Source organism: Cetorhinus maximus, chromosome 15 (assembly GCF_964194155.1).
Source record: "Cetorhinus maximus chromosome 15, sCetMax3.hap1.1, whole genome shotgun sequence".
In the NCBI taxonomy this organism is placed as follows: Eukaryota; Metazoa; Chordata; class Chondrichthyes; order Lamniformes; family Cetorhinidae; genus Cetorhinus; species Cetorhinus maximus.
The window spans coordinates 84,199,392-84,218,513 of record NC_135893.1 but is presented as its reverse complement, the minus strand read 5'-3'; the positions used below and the strand labels follow the sequence as shown (position 1 = coordinate 84,218,513).

General features: G+C 44.4%; 1 protein-coding gene across 2 annotated transcripts in view; it reads right to left on the bottom strand.

Annotated features, from left to right (window-relative positions):
• The window catches only part of glis2b (GLIS family zinc finger 2b), a 57,412-nt gene extending 44,063 nt beyond the window's left edge, over positions 1-13,349 (bottom strand). For both annotated transcript variants that reach the window (XM_078558777.1, XM_078558776.1), the window contains exon 1: positions 13,043-13,349. The gene's annotated coding sequence lies outside the window, so the exon portion shown is untranslated. The remainder of the gene's footprint in view (positions 1-13,042) is intronic.
• Positions 13,350-19,122: the final 5,773 nt, after the last annotated feature.

The window sequence follows — 19,122 nt, the reverse complement described above, 5'->3', positions numbered from 1 at the left end:
TACTTCTGACAACTGGCAAGCTGTCAAGTGAAAGAACAGCATTGTAAAAGTGGAAAAGTCTTCAGGCGCATTAGAACAGATTATCCATTGGATAAAGTGCTATTCTGCATTGTACAATATTGAAAAGGTGGCCCTGTGTGAAATCCAGAACTAATTGTTTAAACTCTCCCCATTGCTTTCATTCATTCTCTTCAGAAAAGGTCAGCCACATGTTTGAAAGCTTTGACAGATGTACGACTTTTGGCTGCCTTCAAAAGCACTAATAGATTTTGTTGTACAGAGTTTATTTATTCAGCTGGCCTGGAGAATGTGAGCTGATGGCCTGGCTGCCTTCAGAAGTGCTAATGGATTCTGTACTGCAGGATTCGTTTACTCGCCTGTCCCGGGGAATGTGAGTTTGATGACTTTGACAAATTAATGAGGTTTTGAAGAAGATAATTGTTTTTAAAATGCCTGTTCAAGTGATGTTTGTTATTTTGACATATTTATGAGCTTCTGAAGAGTATTTTTTAGTGCCTATTCAAGAGGATTTTTTTTTTACTTTGACAGATTGAATGAGCTTTCCAACTAATGCTATATATTATTATAGGCCTTGTGAGGTCTGTTTGTGAAGTAGATACTGGGTGAATGGATTAGGCGGGTAAAGGGGGTTAAAGGGTTGAGGGAGATAAAGGGGTGAGGGGGGCTAAGGGGTGAGGGTGTAGGGGGCTTTATACTAAGAACTGAAGAACTGGGCCAGTGTATCTGGGAATGGAGGCAGATCTTTTAACCTGGCTGTTTCAGCGAAGGCCCACCTCCGACTTCACCTCCGTCTCCGCCTCCGTCTCCGCCTCGGGCCTGGTTCCAAGATTTCCGCCAGCCAAGAGATTAAAATCTCACCTGCCGGGACAGATGTGGGATCGCGATGTTGGAATAATTCCCGACTCCTGATTCCCACCTCCACGATGAAAATCTGACTCAAGATTCAGACCGGAGAGTGTGTCAGCAGGAGTCACAGCCACCAGAATTTCACCAGCTCAGGGCTTTAGAGACACTTTCAATTCAAACTCTTGCAGGCTTTACATTAAAAAGGGCATAATTGTATCATTCTTCACAAATATAATCACTTGGAAGGTTTGGTCCCTATGGAGGGGGTTGGGGTTGGGAGGAGAGTGGAGCAAATTTAGAGTTCAGCCTTGAACTGGGAGGAGGTGCAACTGTCATACAGCCACCAAACTGGGCAAGGAGAGAAGTGAAAGCTGATAGCCAGGGTTTTGCTCCTGATCACTTTCCACTGACCCTTCCTGCTGTGTGTACATGAGTGGATATCAACTGTAATATCCCCCTTCCCCACCCCATTGGTCAAATGTCCTATAGGATATGCTGGTGAAAACTGGCGAATTGGATCAAGTACCTGAGGGTACAGTCGGAACCAAATTCCAATGAGGAGTCAGTGAGTTCAGTCGAGGAACATTCTGGGAATCATTTTTGATGGACTTCAATTGTTAACCATTGCATAGCGAACAATGTTAGCATTCTTTCAATCAGTAAGAGGACCTAAGCCCCACACTCTGGAATTCCCTCCCTATCTGCTCCGCTTCTCCACTTCCCTCCCCTCCTTCATGATGTTTGCTTAAAACCCGCCTCTTTGACTAAGCCTTTGGTCACCAGTCTCCATACCTCCTCCTCTAGGGAACTACCAATGCTTAGGTTGATTCTGACATCATGTAATGTGCGTCCAGATTCTCCAATATGGGTCAGTGCATAAATACTTTTTTTTAAATTCTCTCCTGTGTCAAGGAAATTTGAAGTCACCTGTATAGCCCTAAACTCTGAGCCAGCCAAGATAAGCTGACCCGGGGACAAGGTTGCATCTGGGATATTCCTGCTCTGTATGGTTCCGTCCCACACTAGGACAGCAGTGTTATCCCACTTCCTGGTGCACACTTACCCTGCCCACTGTCCAGGTTTAGACTTGACAAAAAGATGCCAACTGAAATCTGGAATTCTCACCTGCAAAGAGCTGTTGAGGCTTGGCAGGAAGGGTGTGTAGGTTGAAAAATTCAAACCTCAGATTGATAGATATTTGTTAGATAAAGTTATTAAGGGATTCAAAATTAAGGAGTATAGATGGAGTTGAGATACAGATCAACAATGCTCTAACGATGGGGAACAAGTCTGAGGGGCTGAATGGCCTCCTAATCCTATGTGACAGGCTCAAGGGCATGAATGGCCTCCTTCTGTTCCTATGTAACAGGCCTGAGGGGCTGAATGGCCTCCTTCTGTTCCTATGCAATACACTTGAGGGGCTGAATGGCCTCCTCCTGTTCCTATGTAATAGGTCTGAAGGATTGAAGGGCGTCCTCCTATTCCTATGTAAAGGCTTGAGGGGCTGAATGACCTGCTCCTGTTCCTATGTAAACAGTTATGAGACAAGATGATAAAAAACCTAATAGCGTGGAGCCAGCGTGGCACAATCTGGAGCACACATGGATTGGAGGGCTGGTAATCCCAGTTTGCAATACATAGACACACATAGGCTTTCTAACCCTACTGCAGACAATCCTGAAATATACCAAATGTGAATGGACTGTTAAATAGCCAACATGCTCTGCATTTTATCACTGCCCAGTAACATTGTTTCTGTGTAATGGATTCCTTTATTTGCAGAGTCCTTGGTTCAGATGTGGCGCTTGCTCCAGTCTGAGTGCATACAATAATTTACCAGCACATGTGAGTGTGCTGCTGGGTTTGTCTAGCCCTGTGGCAAAGGCACAGAATAAACACTGAGGTTTGCACTGCTATGTGTTCAGCTGGGCAGGGTGGCTCCTCCCAACAGAGGGTCCCTTTCATCTCCCCCAAGGCAGCGACATATTGGCCCATTCCAGGACACAGCTCCTTCCACATCCAAAAGGATTTAATTAACAGGAGCGGAAAAGGGCCTCAGTTCAACGCTGGGCTACTCACAAAAAAAAAATCTCTCACACACGGAAAAGAAGTCTCGATCACAGCTGGTTTGAAGTAGGTACCTGTTCAAGGCCTTGGCTGCAAGTCTGTTTTCAACAGTGATGACTAGTTCACTTTGACAAGACAGCCTCTGCTTCCCGAAAGAAAGACTTAACATTTCCACGGCGCTTTCACAACCTCAGGTTGACCCGAAGTGCATTACAGCTAATTAAGTATTTTTTGAAGCAAGGTCTCTGCTGTGATGTAGGAAATGCGGCAGCCAATTTGCGCACAGCAAGCTCCCACAAACAGCAATTTGATAATGACCAGATAATCTGTTTTCTCATATTTGCTGAGGGTTTAATGTTGCCCAGGACATTGGGGAAAAGCTTGCCTGCTCTTCTTCAAAATAAAAGACTCATTATCAAAGTTCCCTCTAAACTCTGTGGCTGTGGGAAAGTCCCTGCACAGGCCGGGAAAAAGTTGGCCCCTTTAAGGCACCATGCTTGCGCAGCCTCACAAAAAAAAAAATTAAAGGGACCACAAACTTGAATAGATTGCCCACGCACTCTAATAAAGATTAAGTTGGTCATTATTGTGCTTTTTTAAAATCCTGCTCCTGGGAGCTCAGTTAACCAGTGCACTGCCAAGTGTGAACAGCGTCAAACACAGCTGGAAGTTGAACCATCGACCAGTCTGTCCTCACGGGTGGCTGTGAAAGATCCCATGGCTCTATCCATTTATTCCAGTTGGTTTTTTTGTGGGATCTTGCTGTGTAGACATTTACCACATAATAACAGTGAATGCCTTTCAAAAAATAATTCCTCTGATGTGAAGCACAAGATGCTATATAGATTCTTTCTTCCTTTAACGCTGGCCTCACACAGTGCTTATTTGTACTTTGTGGCCTTAAAAGTACTTTAGCAACACAATACATTATACAGTCCATATTAATATATTATGCTCCTGTGAGTATAAACCAGCACAACATCTGATTACTGTAAGAAATATCATGGGGTATCTGCGAGTACAAAATTTTGCAACGTCACAGTTCAAAATATCAAAAGTATAAAAAAAGAAAAATGAAACGTAACCATTTGTCATCCAATAGGAATCACTGACTAGTTCCAGGTATGCTGCGACCACACCATTTTAACCACAGGCACTAATTTCAGTAGAAAACCCCTCACACACAATAGAGGAAAAGGTTCCTCACATCTGGACATTTACTCAGAAAACATCTGCCACCAGTCAGTGACCAAGGAAGTAAACCGGCCACAACAATCATAAACACTCTCACTGTCTGCTTTCCGTCTCACCATTTTACCAACAAACACACAGAGAGGTTAAAGTTCAGGTGCATACGCTGTGTGAATGGAGGTTGAGATTACAGGCCCCATGATGGTGTCTGTTACTTATTCATTATTCACTGATCAAAAATGCAAATCATCACATCTGGATTCCCAATTAGTCCACATGTGGTTAATGGCTAATGTACCAGACAACACTGAACTGAACCAAGATCAGAAGTTTGCAACCAGTTCCCATTCTGCAGACTTGCCCCAGTCTGGTCCAGCAGCAAATAACCTCTAGCTGACTTCAGCATTCCGATTCTCAATAATCAGGTCTTGCAGTGTTAAACAAACAAGGCCACAGCTACATCTAACCCTTATACAATGACATGATACAAAGCAGCTGTTTTTTTCATTCTTAGGATGTGAGTGTCACTTGCCCATTCCTAATTGCCCTTGAGAAAGTGATGGTGGGCCAACTTCTTGAATTGTTTGCAGTCAGCCTGGTGTAGGCACACCCACAATGCTGTTGGGGAGGAGTTCCACATTCTTGACCGAGCAACAGTGACAGACTGTGATATAGTTTCAGGTCAGGATGGTGAGTGGCTTGGAGGGGAAGTTGGAGGTGGGGATGTTCCCATGCATCTGCAGCCCATGTCCTTGTAGGTAGTAAGGGGTCATGAAAAGTATTGTCAAAGGAGGCCTGGAAAGTTGCTGCAATACATCTTGTAGATGTTACACACTGCTGCTAATGTGCCCTGGTGATGGAGAGAGTGAATGTTTAAAATGGTGGCTGGGGTGCCAGTTAAGAGGGTTGCTTTGTCCTGGATGATGTCAAGCTTTTTGAGTGCTGTTGAAGCTGCACTCATCCAGGCAAGTGGAGATTATTCCATCACACTCCTGACTTATGCCTTGTAGATGGATGACAGGTTTTGGAGAACCAGGAGGTGAGTTACTCTCCACAGAATTCCCAGCCTTTAATCAGCTAATGTAGCCACAGTATTTATGGGCCTGGTCCAGTTGTTTCTGATCAATGGTAACCTCAGGATGTTGATAATGGGGATTCAGCAATGGTAATGCCATTGACTGACAAGGGGAGATGGTTAGATTCCCTCTTGTTAGAGATGGTCATCACCTGGCACTTGTATGGCGTAAATGTTACTCCCCAGTTTTCATCCCAAGTCTGAATTTTGTCCAGGTCTTGCTGTATGTGAGCATTGACTGCTTCAATATCTGATAAGTTGTGAATGATATCGCACCTTGTACAACTATCAGCAAACATCCCCACTTCTGACCTTATGGTGAAGGTAAGGTCATTGACGAAGCAGCTAAAGGTGGTTGGGCCCTGAGGAATTCCTGCAGTGATGTCCTGGGACTGAGGTGATTGGCCTGCAACAGCCACAACCATCTTTCTTTGTTTTAGGTATGACTCCAATGACTGGAGAGCTTTCACCCTGATTCCCATTGACTTCAACTTTGCTAAGGCTCCTTGATGCTAAATGCAGTCAAATGCTGCCTTGATGTCAAGGACAGTCACTCACCTCATCTCTCACCTCACCTTTTGAATTCAGCTCTTTTGTCCATGTTTGAGCCAAGGCTGTAACGAATTCTGGAGCCAGGTGGCCCTGGTGGAACCCAAACTGAGTGTCAGTGAGTAGGTTGTTGCTGAGTAAGTACCGCTTGATAGCACTGTCAACAATCCTTTCCATCACTTTGCTGAAGATCAAGAACTGATTGATCAGGCAGTAATTGGCCAGATTGGACTTGTCCTGATTTTTGTGGAGAGGACATTCCTGAGCAATTTTCCATGTTGCTAGGTAGATGCCAGTGTTGTAGTTGCACTGGAACAATTTGGCTAATGTTGCGCCAGGTCTGGAGCACAAGTCTTCAATATTACAGTAGGGATGTTGTCAAGGCCCATAGCCAGTACATTCAGCAATTTCTTGATATCACATGGAGTGAACCGAATTTGCTGAAGACTGGCATCTGTAATCGTGGGGATTTCAGGAGGAGACCAAGATGGATTATCCACTCGGCACTTTGGCTGAAGATGATTGCAATACTTCAGCCTTGTCTTTTTCATTGACATGCTGGGCTCCCCATCATTAAGGATGGGGATGTTTGTGGAGCCTACTCCTCTCGTTAGTTGTTTAATTGTCCACCATTATTTATGATTGCGTGTGGCAGAACTGCAGGGCTTTGATCTGATTGTGTTGGTTATGGGATCGCTTAGTTCTGTCTATAGCATGCTGCCTCCACACTTCAGCATGCAACTAGTCCCACATTGTAGCTTCATTAGGATGGCACCTCATTTTTAGGTATGTCTGGTACTGCTACATAGGGATCTGGGTGTCCTGATGCATGAATCACAAACAGAATGTATGCAGGAACAGCAAGTGATTAGGAAGGCAAATGGAATGTTGGTGTTTATTACAAGGGGAATGGAATATAAAAGTAGAGAAGTTTTACTGCAGCTGTACAGGGCCTTGGTGAGACTACATCTGGAGTACTGGGCACAGTTTTGTTCTCTTTATTTGAAAAAGAATATAATTGCATTAGAAGCAGTTCAGAGAAGGTTCACTCAAAACACAGGGAGATGGTGGTGTAGTGGTAATGTCACTGGACTAGTAATCCAGAGGCCCAGGCTAATGCTCTGTGGTCACAGGCTCAGATCCCACCTTGGCAGCTAGTGGGATTTAAATTCAATAAATAAAATCTGGAATTGAAAGCTAGTCCCAGCAAAACCATCTGGTTCACTGATGTCCCTTTAGAGAAGGAAATCTGCCATCCTTACCTGGTCTTGTCTACATGTGACTCCAGATCCACAGAAATGTAGTTGACTCTTATCTACCCTCTGAAATGGCCTAGCAAGCCACTCAGTTCAAGGGAAATTTGGGATGGGCAACAAATACTTGCCTAGCCATCAACACCCACATCCCTTGGAAGAATAAATAAATAACTTCACTCGTTCCTGGGATGAAGGGTTTATCTTATGAAGAAAGCTTGGGCTTTTACCCATTGGAGTTTAGAAAGATGACAGGTGACCTTATTGAAACATATAAGATCTTGAGGGGGCTTGATAGGGTGGATACTGTAAAGATGTTTCCTCTTGTGGGGGAGACTTGAACTAGAGGACACAATTTAAAAATAAGACGGAGATTAGGAGAATATTTTTCCCTCTGTGGGTTTGTTAGTCTATGGAATTCTCTTCCCCAGAAAGCAAGGGAGGCTGAATCGTTGAATTTATTCAAGGTTGAGTTAGACAGATTTTTCATAGACAAGGGAGTCAAGGGTTTAGGCGGCAGACAGGAAAGTGGAGTTGAGGCTACAATCAGGTCAGCCATGATCTTATTGAATGGTGGAGCAGACACGAGAGTTGAATGGCCTACTCCTGCTCCTAAGTCCTATGTTCCTGGTACGCTCTCCTACAATCCTCACTGAACCACGGAGTCAATCAAGAAACACCATTATCTGCTCACTTCACTCTCAAATGTATACCATATATTTTATAATCAAGGGGAGACTGAGGGAGTGATGCTTTAGTTAATACAGAGCCTTGGTCAGACCCACAAGTACGTGGGCTCCTTGATCAGCCTAGGAGTGACAGCATTCAGTTCTGAGCACAGCAACTTGTATTGGCCCTGGAGAGGATACAGGGCAGATTCACTAGACTATGACCAAGGTTTAAAAGCTTAAATTATGAGGACAGGTTGCACAATCTTAGTTTGGACTCCCTTGAGTTTAGAAGGTTGAGGGGTGATCTGCTTGAAGTGTTTGAAATGTTAAAAGGATTCAACAGGAAAGATACAGAAAAACAATTTCCCCTAGTGGGATAGTCCAGAACAGGAAGGTATAATTTTGACATTAGAGCTAGGTCATTCAGGGGTTAAATCAGGAAGCAATTTTTCCACACACACGGTGGTGGAAATCTGGAACTCACTCACCAAAAGGTTGTAGGTCAATCGAAATTTTCAAGACAGTGTTTGACAGATTTTCTTAGATAAGGGTATAAAGGATATTGAGAAAAAGCAGATAGAGTCTAGGCACAGATCAGCCAACAGCAGAAAAGACTCAAGGGGCCAAATGGCAACCTCCTGCATGTTTCCATATAGTTTCTACCATATTCTCCAACCCACTGTGAGCAATAGCTTGGAAAGTATTCTATTTCAATTTGAAGATTTCATTTTCTAAAAGCAAGTAATCTGTGATCATGAGCTATGCCAACCACTCCCACTCGCACAGCCCACCTCGATGTGGGGGTGGCTTGATTCAATCACCTCAACTGTGAGCACATCCTTAAACATATAGGTAAATAACGATAGCTCTCCAGTCTTTCTGACAGTGTCGCCACATGCCAGGGCTCCATAGACCCAGAGGCCAGCTGCACTTGACTAAGGAACCATTCTTCATATGTCAACCCAGACAATTAGTCAGCTGACTATTTGGCAGAGAGAGGAATCACAGACAAAATTCATCCTGGACTCATCCAAAATCCACCTACAGGCACATTCAAGGAGCAGTTAACAGACTGATAATCGGGACCAGTAACCCTGACCTGTCCTCTCAAAAATCTTGCTTTTAAAAAAAGTTGAATTTTTTTCTCTCTAATTCATGCTGCAGGATTGTTGCAATCTGCACACAGTTAACACTGACTTCAGCTCCTGTGTGTAGACACAGGCCTGCTGGCTCCTACCCCAGGAATGCACCAGACTACGGCTGCCTGGATAGAACAGCTTTGTACATTTGCCAGTGCTCTTCATTAAAAAGATGTGATTTAACCATTTTATTACTGCACTACGTTGTTAAATTATTGGATCGCTGAGCTTGTCACTGTATACCTGACATAAGCGTATACACCAACAACATAACCACATAAGACAAACTCATCCACCTCCACACCATCCCACCCGAACCCCTCAGGAAACCCAAAGATTTAACCGAGTCTCCACTAACACAGAACAGGAGTCTCTCCAAGAAGGGCAGAGGAGTTCTCCAGGTGTCGTGGGCAGCATTTATCCCTCATCCAGCATCCCTAAAACCATCTTGATGTTAAAATACTGCTATTTGGAGGACCTTGCTGCATGCAGATTGGCTGCTGTGTTTCCTACACTATGACAGAGACAATGCTTCAAAAGTACTTCATTGGCTATAAAATATTTAGGAAATAGAAAGAAATATGTGCATTTCTATAGTGGGTCCATGATCTGAGGCCATCCTAAAGTACTTTAACTGCCGGATACCATTCTAGTAAATCTCTTCTGTACCCTCTCCATTGCCTTGACCCCACAGAAGTGGTCACTCTTCATGTGATCACTGACAGTGAGTCAATAACGGTGCTGGGATATTTCACCAAGGGAGGCATCATGGTCAAGCCTGGCCTATTCATGCACGTGCACTTTGCCGCAGGGAGAGCGAAGTGAAGCAAGGTCCTGGGTTCACTGTTCCCTGTCCTGCCCCCTACCAACCCCAAACCGAGAGCTGCTGAGGCCACGTTCAGTGCCTCAGTACCTCCTCTGCTGAGATCAGCAGATGCTGGGTACGGGGCTGGGAGGTTTGTGTTCAGTGCAATGCAGTAGCAGCCAGTGGAAAGCTACTTTACCACAAGCCAAACAGGGGCAGGGCAGCTGTGGTCAGGCCGAGGGAGTCATATTCAATACGAAGTCTGCAGGACTCGCCCTCACTCACATGCTCCCACTAGCAACTTCTTGCAGATCTCCATAAAATTACAAAGTATTTACAGCACAAAACTTGTCCCATGCCAGTGTTTATGATCCACACGAGCTTCCTCCCAGCCTTCTTCATTTCACCTGAGCAACATAACCTTCTATTCCTTTCTCTTGCATGTATTTGTCCAGCTTCTCCTTAAAAGCATCTATATAATTCACCTCAACCCCTCCATGTGGCGCAGGGTTTCACATTCTCACCACTCTCTGGATAAAGAAATTTCTCCTGAATTCCTTATTGAATTTGTTACTTATATTGATGAGCCCCTGGTTTTGGTCTCCCCCACAAGTGGAAACATCCTTCCTACATCCAGCATACCAAATCCTCTCGTAGTTTGGAAGGCTTCTATCAGTTCACCCCTCAGCCCTCTCTTTTTTTAGAGAAAAGACCCCCAGCCTGTTCAGTCATACACAACAACCCCGCTCTCTGCCTACATGATGCCACTATTGGGTGTCACCAGTTTTCACAGACTCTGTATCACAACTTCTCCAGTTAGCTGGCATTCAAATCATTTAAAAAATGTGTAATATAGTTTCCAAAAGCTAGAAGAACTTTGCGAGGGTGAACAAAATGAGCATCCAATGCCTTGCCCAACTTGTTTTTTGGTTGTTAAGTAAGTTATTCCTGATGCACTGCTCGGTGTGACACCAAATTCCAAGTTCAATCATTAGACTGTGTTGTGCCACCTAATCCCAGCCTGGCTGTTGCGACTGATCTCAATACAGGAGAGAGCAGTAACTCAGGGAGAGGGGAAACTCAGGGATAGGGGGAATTCAGCAAGGGGGTACTCGGGGTGGGGGAACTCAGGGACGGAGAGGGATCTTATGGAGGGAGGAGAACTCTGGAAGGGGGTACTTGGGGGAGGTCATCTCAGGGAGGGAGGGGGAACTGAAGGAGGGAGGGTGGAGCTCAGGCAGGGAGGGGAACACAGGAGTTGGGGGGGGATCCAATCAGTTGGGATTCCTGTTCTCACTCGTGTTCCAGCAACTCCTGCAGGGAAAGTGCAAATGTTGGATGAAGATGGAATTGGATGTGGAGTGAGAAATGGTGTTCCAGTTGACAGACAATGGCTAAACTGACATATGAGCAAGGGGGAGGTACAATACCAGAGAGCTGGCAGCGAACCATAAGGGACTGTGCCCATAATTCCTACTCTCCATACAGACCACGCTCAAATCATACTTCATTGCCATCCAGTTATCTGGTCAGATGATGGCACTGCACATAGTGGAGGGGGAGGAGAGATGGTGAAGTTGGATGGAGACTAAAATAACACGCATGGTGGGTTAGTGGATCAGAAGATCAGAACAGGCAACAAAAATACAGAATAATGCAACATTTCCAAATGCTTAACTAAAGTAAAAGCATATACCCCCACAGGACAAGCCAGTAATAATCCCACAGAATGTGTAGCACATTAATACTAGAGAATTGAACTGTAATATAATATGCCATGAATCAATCCCAGGAAATTATCAGCATGAAAAAAATATGCTTTATTCTGAGAGAAGGTCACAGAGTAACGCTGGGAGAGGGTCACAGATTAATGCTGGGAGAGGGTAAAAGATTAACACTGGGAGTGGATCACACAAAACACTGGGAGTGGATCATAGTGTAATAATGGGAGTAGATTACTGTATAATGCTGAAAGTGGCTCACATTGTAATGCTGTGAGTTTATCACAAGGTAATGCTGGGAATGGATTACAGTGTAATGCTGTAAGTGGATCACACTGTGTAGATCACAGTGTAATGCTGGAAGTGGATCACAGCGTGATATTGGAAGTAGATTACAGTGTAATGCTGGAAGTGGATCGCAGTGTGATATTGGGAGTAGATCACAGTGATACTGTATGTAGAACTAAGTGTGATGTTGGGAATGAATTACAGTGTGATGCTGAAAGTAGATCACAGTGTGATACCGCACGTAGATCACAATGCAATGCTGGGAATCGATCAGCATAATGCAGAGAATGGATCACAGTGTCGGGAATTAATCACAGTGTAATGCTGGGAGTGGTTCACAGTGTAACAGTGGGGGTGATTCACAGTGTAACATTGGGAGAGGGTCACAGTGTAACACTAGAAGTAGATCACAGTGTAGCACTGGGAGTGGCTCACAGTGTAACACTAGGAGTAGATCATAGTGCAGCACTGGGAGTGGTTCACAGTGTAACACGAGGAATGGATTGTAGTGTAACAGTGGGAGTGGTTCACTGTGTAACACGAGGAATGGATTGTAGTGTAACAGTGGGAGTGGTTCACTGTGTAACACTAGGAGTGGATTGTAGTATAACACTAGGAGTGGTTCACATTGTAATGCTGGGGTGGTTCAGAGTGTAAGGAATGGATAATAGCGTGGAGTGTGTATCACCATGTAAGTCTGGAAGTGGATCACAGTGCAGGGAGTGGGTCCCAGTGTGACATTGGGAGTGGATCGCAGTGTGACACTGTGAGTATATCACAGTGTGATGCTGAGACTGGATCAGTATAATGCTGGGAATATATCACCATGTAGGGAGTGGATCACAGTGCAATGTTGAGATTGGATCAGTATAATGCAGGGAATGGATCACAGTGTAAGGCTAAAAATTGATCAGTACAATGCAGGGAATGGATCACAATACAACACTGGGAATGGATCACAGTGTATTGAGTGGATCATATGGAACGCTGAACGTGGCTCACTGTGTAGAGAGTGGATTACACTAGGGAGTGGGTCACATTGTAACGTTGGGAATAGGTCACAGTGCAGGGAGTGGATCGCTGTGTAGGGAGTGGATCGCAGTGCAGGGATGGATCACAACGTTGGAAGTGGATCACTGTAGGGTTGGGTCGCATTATCAGGAGTGAATCACTGTAGGGGTGGATCGCAATGTTGGGAGTGGATCACTGTAGGGGTAGATCGAAATGTTGGGAGTGGATCACTGTAAGGGTGGTGGACTGCACTGTTGGGAGTTGATCACTGTAGGGGCGGACAGCAATAGTGGGAGTGGATCACTAGGGATGGGTCCACAATGCTGTGGGTGGATCACTGTAGAGGTGGATCACAATGTTGGGAGTGGATCACTGTGTAACGCTGGCGGTCGGTGGGAATCTTACCTGCGCTGGGGCTGCCTCCCGCCGCCAGTCATTCAGTGGGATTCCGATCCTCCCGATCGCCTGCAATCTGGAATCCTTTTGAGTCCAAAGCGGATGACGATCCCAGTTTGCCCAGCTCGGAATTGGGGATCGGGAGAGAGGGAACAGCGATCGCTGCTGGACCCTCGGCCCGGGCCGAAGCGGAGCAGCTCGGGTGTGAGCGCCGCTCTCCAGCCGCTGTCAATTCCCCTCGGTGAAATTGCACCGATTTCTCGTCGCTTTTCCCCTGAACTCCATCCCAGCCGATGAGCGCATGCCCGGAGCAAACTCTGCACCTCCCCTGAAAGAGCAAGAGAGCCGTTAAAGCAGCACCGCACCCTCATCATCAAACATCTCCCAATCTAACATCACCACCACTTGCATCAAAAACCCTCCTCCACATTTTGCTTTTTTAAAAAAAAAAATCCTGTCGCCAGCTTAACATTTCCCCTCCACCCCCCCCCCCCTTTTTAGTCCAAGTTTGAAAATGGTTCGCCTGATTTCGCGTTGCACAGTTAAAATTCCAAGCAACCCTCGAAGAAGCTGCTGGCAGCAAAATTTTTTTTTTTTAAAGCTGCATTCTTCCCCAGAAAATGCCTGGGTCAGTTAGGATCTGAAACCAGCAAAGGCAGGTTAAGTTTCCAGGTGTGTGCTACTGCTTGTACCTTGGTCAGTGTCTCACCCGTTAAACAGCAAGATATATTTGCTCCTCGCAGAGGCTTGCTGTAAGTCTCCAGCACGAATGTTTTATTTATTTAGTGCAAAAGAATCTGAACAGTCAAATAGAAATCAGACTGATTACATTAGAACTCGAGGCTCTTGAGGAAGGAATTGTCTGCAGTTTGTTAATATTTGCAAGTGGGGCTTGAGTGTGACTGGCAGAAGTTACAGTCCCAGGGTCATTAAAAGTCAATTCTGAAATGAGGGTCTGCAGGGTGTTTAGTACTGTGCGACCTGTGCAATTGCCCCAAGCTAGTCAGGGCTTAAAGGATTGAATAATGAGGACAGCTTGCATAAACACAATTTGTATTCCCCTGAGTTGGTAAGGCTGAGGGGTGATCTAATTGGGGTGTTCAAAATGATAAAGGGATTCAGCGAGGCAGAGGTTTTAAACTATCACAAACTATTTCCTCTGGAGGGGAGAATTCAGAAAAGGGGAAATAATCTTCAAGTTAGAATGAAATCAGGAAGCACTGTTTCACACAAAGAGCAGTGGAAATCTGGAACTCTCTCCCCCAAAAGGTCATATTGTTGAGGGACAGTTGAGAGTTTTTGAGAGATTGATGGATTTTTGTTGAGTAAAGGGCATCAAGGAATATGGAACAAAGGCAGGTAAATGAAGTACAGATCATTTGTGATCTAATTGAATGGCAGAACAGGCTTGAGGGGCTGAATGGCCTCCTCCTGTTCCTGTGTTAGGGCCCCGAACACACCGCATAAAAGGACATCCCCACAATGGTATGGCAACTATTTTTATTCGACTTGTTGCAAACAGACCTGATTAGAATTGTACGTGGGCAAAATTGACGCCAGATTCCACTGGTTTTATTTCGTATCTTTGTCTAGTAAAATGTAGAGTCCCCAAAATGAACCTTTGCACAGTGTCGCCAAAAGATAAACACCACTGGAAACCAGGTTATGTGTAGGCCACATTCAGTTGGGTTTTCTTTCCTGCAAGGTGAACCAATTTTGTTTTAAACAAACACCTTTCATGGATACAAATAATTAGTTTTATTTATTAACCAATAGCTACATTAGTGACAGCCTTGACTCAGTGGGTAGCATACTCTTCAATCAGTCATAACTCAGGTTATGAGTTCAAGTCCCACTCCAGAGAGTTACGTGTGTTTCTAGGCTGACATTCCCAGTGCAGTACTAAGGGAGTGCTGTCTGAGGTGCCGTCTTTTGGATGAGACATTAAACCAAGCCCTACCTATCCTCTCAGGTGGATGTAACAATCCCAGGGCACTATTTCGAAGAAGAACAGGGTGTATTGCCCAGTGTCCTGGCCAATATTTATCCCTCAACCAACATCAAAAAAACAGATTATCTGGCCACTAACACATTTCTGATTCTGGAATCTTGCTGTGTGTAAATTGGTTGCTACATTTCCAACATTACAAATGAGACTGCACTTCAATATGTACTTCATTGGCTGTAAAGCATTTTGAATATCCTGAGTTCCTGAAAGGCAATTCTGAAATCCAAGTTCTTTTTACTTTTTGCTAAAGCATTGGAGAAATTGGGGGAGAAAAAAATGATGTTTATCTGCCGGCGAAGAATCATCCAATCTGGGTAACAAAGAATCTGTTTGCTTTACAATTGGTGTGGGAAGGTAAGCCCCCAATGGCGGGTGGGTTGAAGGCAGGGTGTCTATAGGTCATGTGATGGAACCTCCCAAAATGTATCCAATCAGAGATGGCGACCCTATTTGGGTGTGTTTTCTAGCAAACTGAAGTCCAAGGTCAATCCACCCCAAATCCTCCACTGCAATGCCACCATATGGCTGATGGCAGTAAGATCATGCTGTAAGCATTATATCTTCTGGGACACAGGCATGAGTGACAGGGTTTTGCTGAAATTGCAGGAAGATCCTGTTGCTTACTCAATGCCTTGTTTGTTAAAGAAGCTGCCCAGTGTGGAACTAGGGCTGTAAGGATCTGGCTCCTTAACGGTCTGTGCTGAGTTAGCCAATCACAGGTAAGCAGTAAAGGGGCATGACACGTGACCTCAGTGTGTCTGGGCTAGAAAACAAGTCAGTCGGAACTTGTACCCTGGTCACATGCAGTGACCCCCACTGTAAAGTTTGCATTGCCAGCAACACATAAAGTCAAGGCAGGGCTTAGTTGTGATGTCCGCATGCTGAAATTTGACATAAAGAAAGTTGGAGCACACTGACAAAGGTTCTCTATAGTCCTCAGTATATTTACTTAGATTTTGGGCAGTAAAGGTGCAATCAAGTTCCTAGGAGACATAAGGTCCACTTATGGGAATAACTAATGACAATGAACTTAAAGAGAATATCTTGTCTAGAACCCCAGAGCATAACACTTTTTATCTACTTCCTCTCCTGGACAATCACTGGCTCAGCTCACATGTCAAAAATGACCATTTGAGGTAGTTAACAAAATTGGTTAAAAAAAATCATGAAAAAAGGTAGTGATAAAATTACTGCACATCTATAGGCAATGCCCTGCAACCAAATTCTTCTTCACCATGAGACAAATGCCAGACACTACTGACAAACATGTATTTATAAAGCACCTTTAAGGAAGAAAGAGAAACTTCCGCCTTTCACGATCTCAGGACATCCTAAAGTACTTTACAGCCAATTAAGTATTTTTGAAGTACAGTCACTGTTGGTGTATAGGAAATACAGCAGCCAATTTTTGCACAGCAAGCTTCCACAAATGGCAACAAGATAAATGATCAGAAAATCTGTTTTAGCGATGTAGGATGAGGGATAAATATTAACCAGAAAACAGGGGAGAACTTCTTCAAAGAGTACCATGGGATATCCTGTATCCGCCTGAGAGGGCAGACCGGGCCTCAGTTTAATGTCTGATCCCAATGATGGCATTTCTGAAAGTACAACAATCCCTCAGTACCGCATTGGGCTTACTGGCCTTGATTTTGCACTCAAGTCCCTAGTTTGTGACTTTGATCCATATTAGGACTAAGAGGCAAAAGTGCTGCCTACAGAGTCATGGCTTAACACAGCAAAGAGCCCACAAAGCTTCACTGAGGAGAAAACAGACTCGTAGCATCAGTGGGAGAGCTAGGAGAAAAAGTGATGTCAAACATGTTCTGAGGAGAGTTTTAACGGTACTGAGGGAAGTGCTGTAGCGAAGAATGGTGGGGGGTAGTTACAGACAGAGCTCTAAATGATGGCAACTCAGCAAAGAATAACTTCATAATGAGTTTCAGCTATACCCTGACCTGCAGCACAGTTAGATGATTAGGAAATGGTTTAGAAGTTACAAGCAGTGACTGAGGTCTTGTAGTAAAATGTTTATGAGCCCTGTACCTGGGTGTGACAGAATCACAATCCCCTATGCTGCAATAAAGGGCTTTAATGCATTCCTCACAGACAGACCTTAACTGGCTGCACTTATTTCCACGCCAACATAATAACACCTTTCGCAAACTAAAAGGATGCATTTTGATTGATGACAATGCTGGAATCAAGTCAAACCTGTCCAGGGATACAGAGGAACTCTAAGGCAGACCAGGATCAAGGCCCCTGGGGAGCTGCTTTCTCTAATGTTACGGCCTGTCTGTTTTAACGTTGGAAACTATCAGCAGAAATTTTATTTTCTTAGAACATGTGTTGCCTGGCTGAGGGCCCCTGTCTGATTCAGTAGGTGAATGCACTGCCCTGTATCCAAGTGAAGCACACAAGGCCCCAGGTTAAAATCCTTGCAGCTTGTGCTGAGTTGGCTGGTTTTGGCCAGCAGAACTTAGCTTTACTGTGCCAAGGCTACAGAGGGTGAAGCGGGGGGAACAAAAAAATCATACAAAGTTTTCTTTCCTGTTCCAAAGGCCCTGGCTGCTACAAAATGGATGTCATATGTGAGGACAAGAAAAAGCTAGCTACATAGGTGCGGTACTGGAGGATTCCCGGTACCCATGTGTAGTATAATGGTCTTGCACATATAGGGTTAATGTGGGACTGAATGCAGTACCGCCCACACAGTGATGTAAAAGGCAAGTGACCCTGCACCAAGGGTCAGTTGAGTGTCGGACAGAGCGGTGTGTAGCAGCAAGCATGGACACAGCTCCTAGCTTGTACCTTTTACTGTATATTTGTAAATAGTTCTAAGAGTCATTAAAGACTACATTTAACTTATATATGACTACAAAGGCTTCTTCAGACCTACCAAACTGTAACCAACACCCGGGTAGCTGGTGGAAAAATCAAAGACCTTGCAGAAAATGTAGAGCAAAAATAAAATGCTGAAAAAATGAGAAAAATTTCGGCAAAGCAGTCTGACCTGAAAAGAAGTTCCAGAAGCAGAGCCACAGAGGAAAAATCACCAGGAAAAAGCTCCAAAGAAAGGCTTGGAAGCTGAAGGCAGAAATTTAAAAGTCCTTACTGCAGCAGAAGACTCCCATTGAACCTCCTTTGGAGGGCCAGCTTCTAACCCTGGAGTGCAGAGTCAGCAAATCTAGCAGGGGTGAGCTAAATATTTTAAAACTTCAGGCTACATCAAGTCCTGAGAAATCTTTAAATGATTCAGAGTCAGAAGGTCAGTTTGAAAAAACCTCTCATTAAAACCTGATCTCCAAGTTGGCGTCTGAATACATGGTGTCAAACATGGTGTCGCTCCAAAACAGAGAAAATAATTAGTTAAACAACCTGGGAGAATCATGACTTCTAAACTCAGCTGAGAGAAAGCAAAAGCCAGGATTCGACAAATTCATGACTTTAAAGTAAAATACTGAGCAAGAGAACTCTGCAGGCAGTCAATCCAGGCAGTCGTTCTTGAAATAATTTTTTCAAACTGAGCGCGATTGCCATTGTAGCCGAGCCCGCCAAAACTGGCAAGTACAGGAAATCTTTTTGTCCCCAAACGAGCAGTGACGCCATCTTGAAATTCAAAAAGGTCTTAAAGCAGAGCCTGCACTTATAAAAATTTAACCATGGATCATAATTCCACACTTCCAAATCAATTTGGACTAAACCAAGGCCTATATCAGTCACATAATTGGGGACTTTGGAGGAAAATATTCCTAAGATACAGCATTGCTTCATGTTTAGACAAGTCAGAAGCAGAGCAGGTTAACACACTGCTTTACTCAGTAGGCCTGATCGTGGATGACATTATTGCAAGACAGGGAATCAATGAATCATCCGCTAAATTTGAAGAAGTACTAAAATTATTCCATGTTTATTTTAGTCTAGGAAGCAATACAATCCTCGAAAGAGCTAAATTTAACAAGCGAGTCCAGCAGCCAGGAGAAGCTGTTGGTTTATTCATCAATGATCTGTACAGGTTGGCAGAACGTTGCAAATATTGAGACTTAAAATCTGAACTCATCAGGGACAGAAAAGTTGTAGG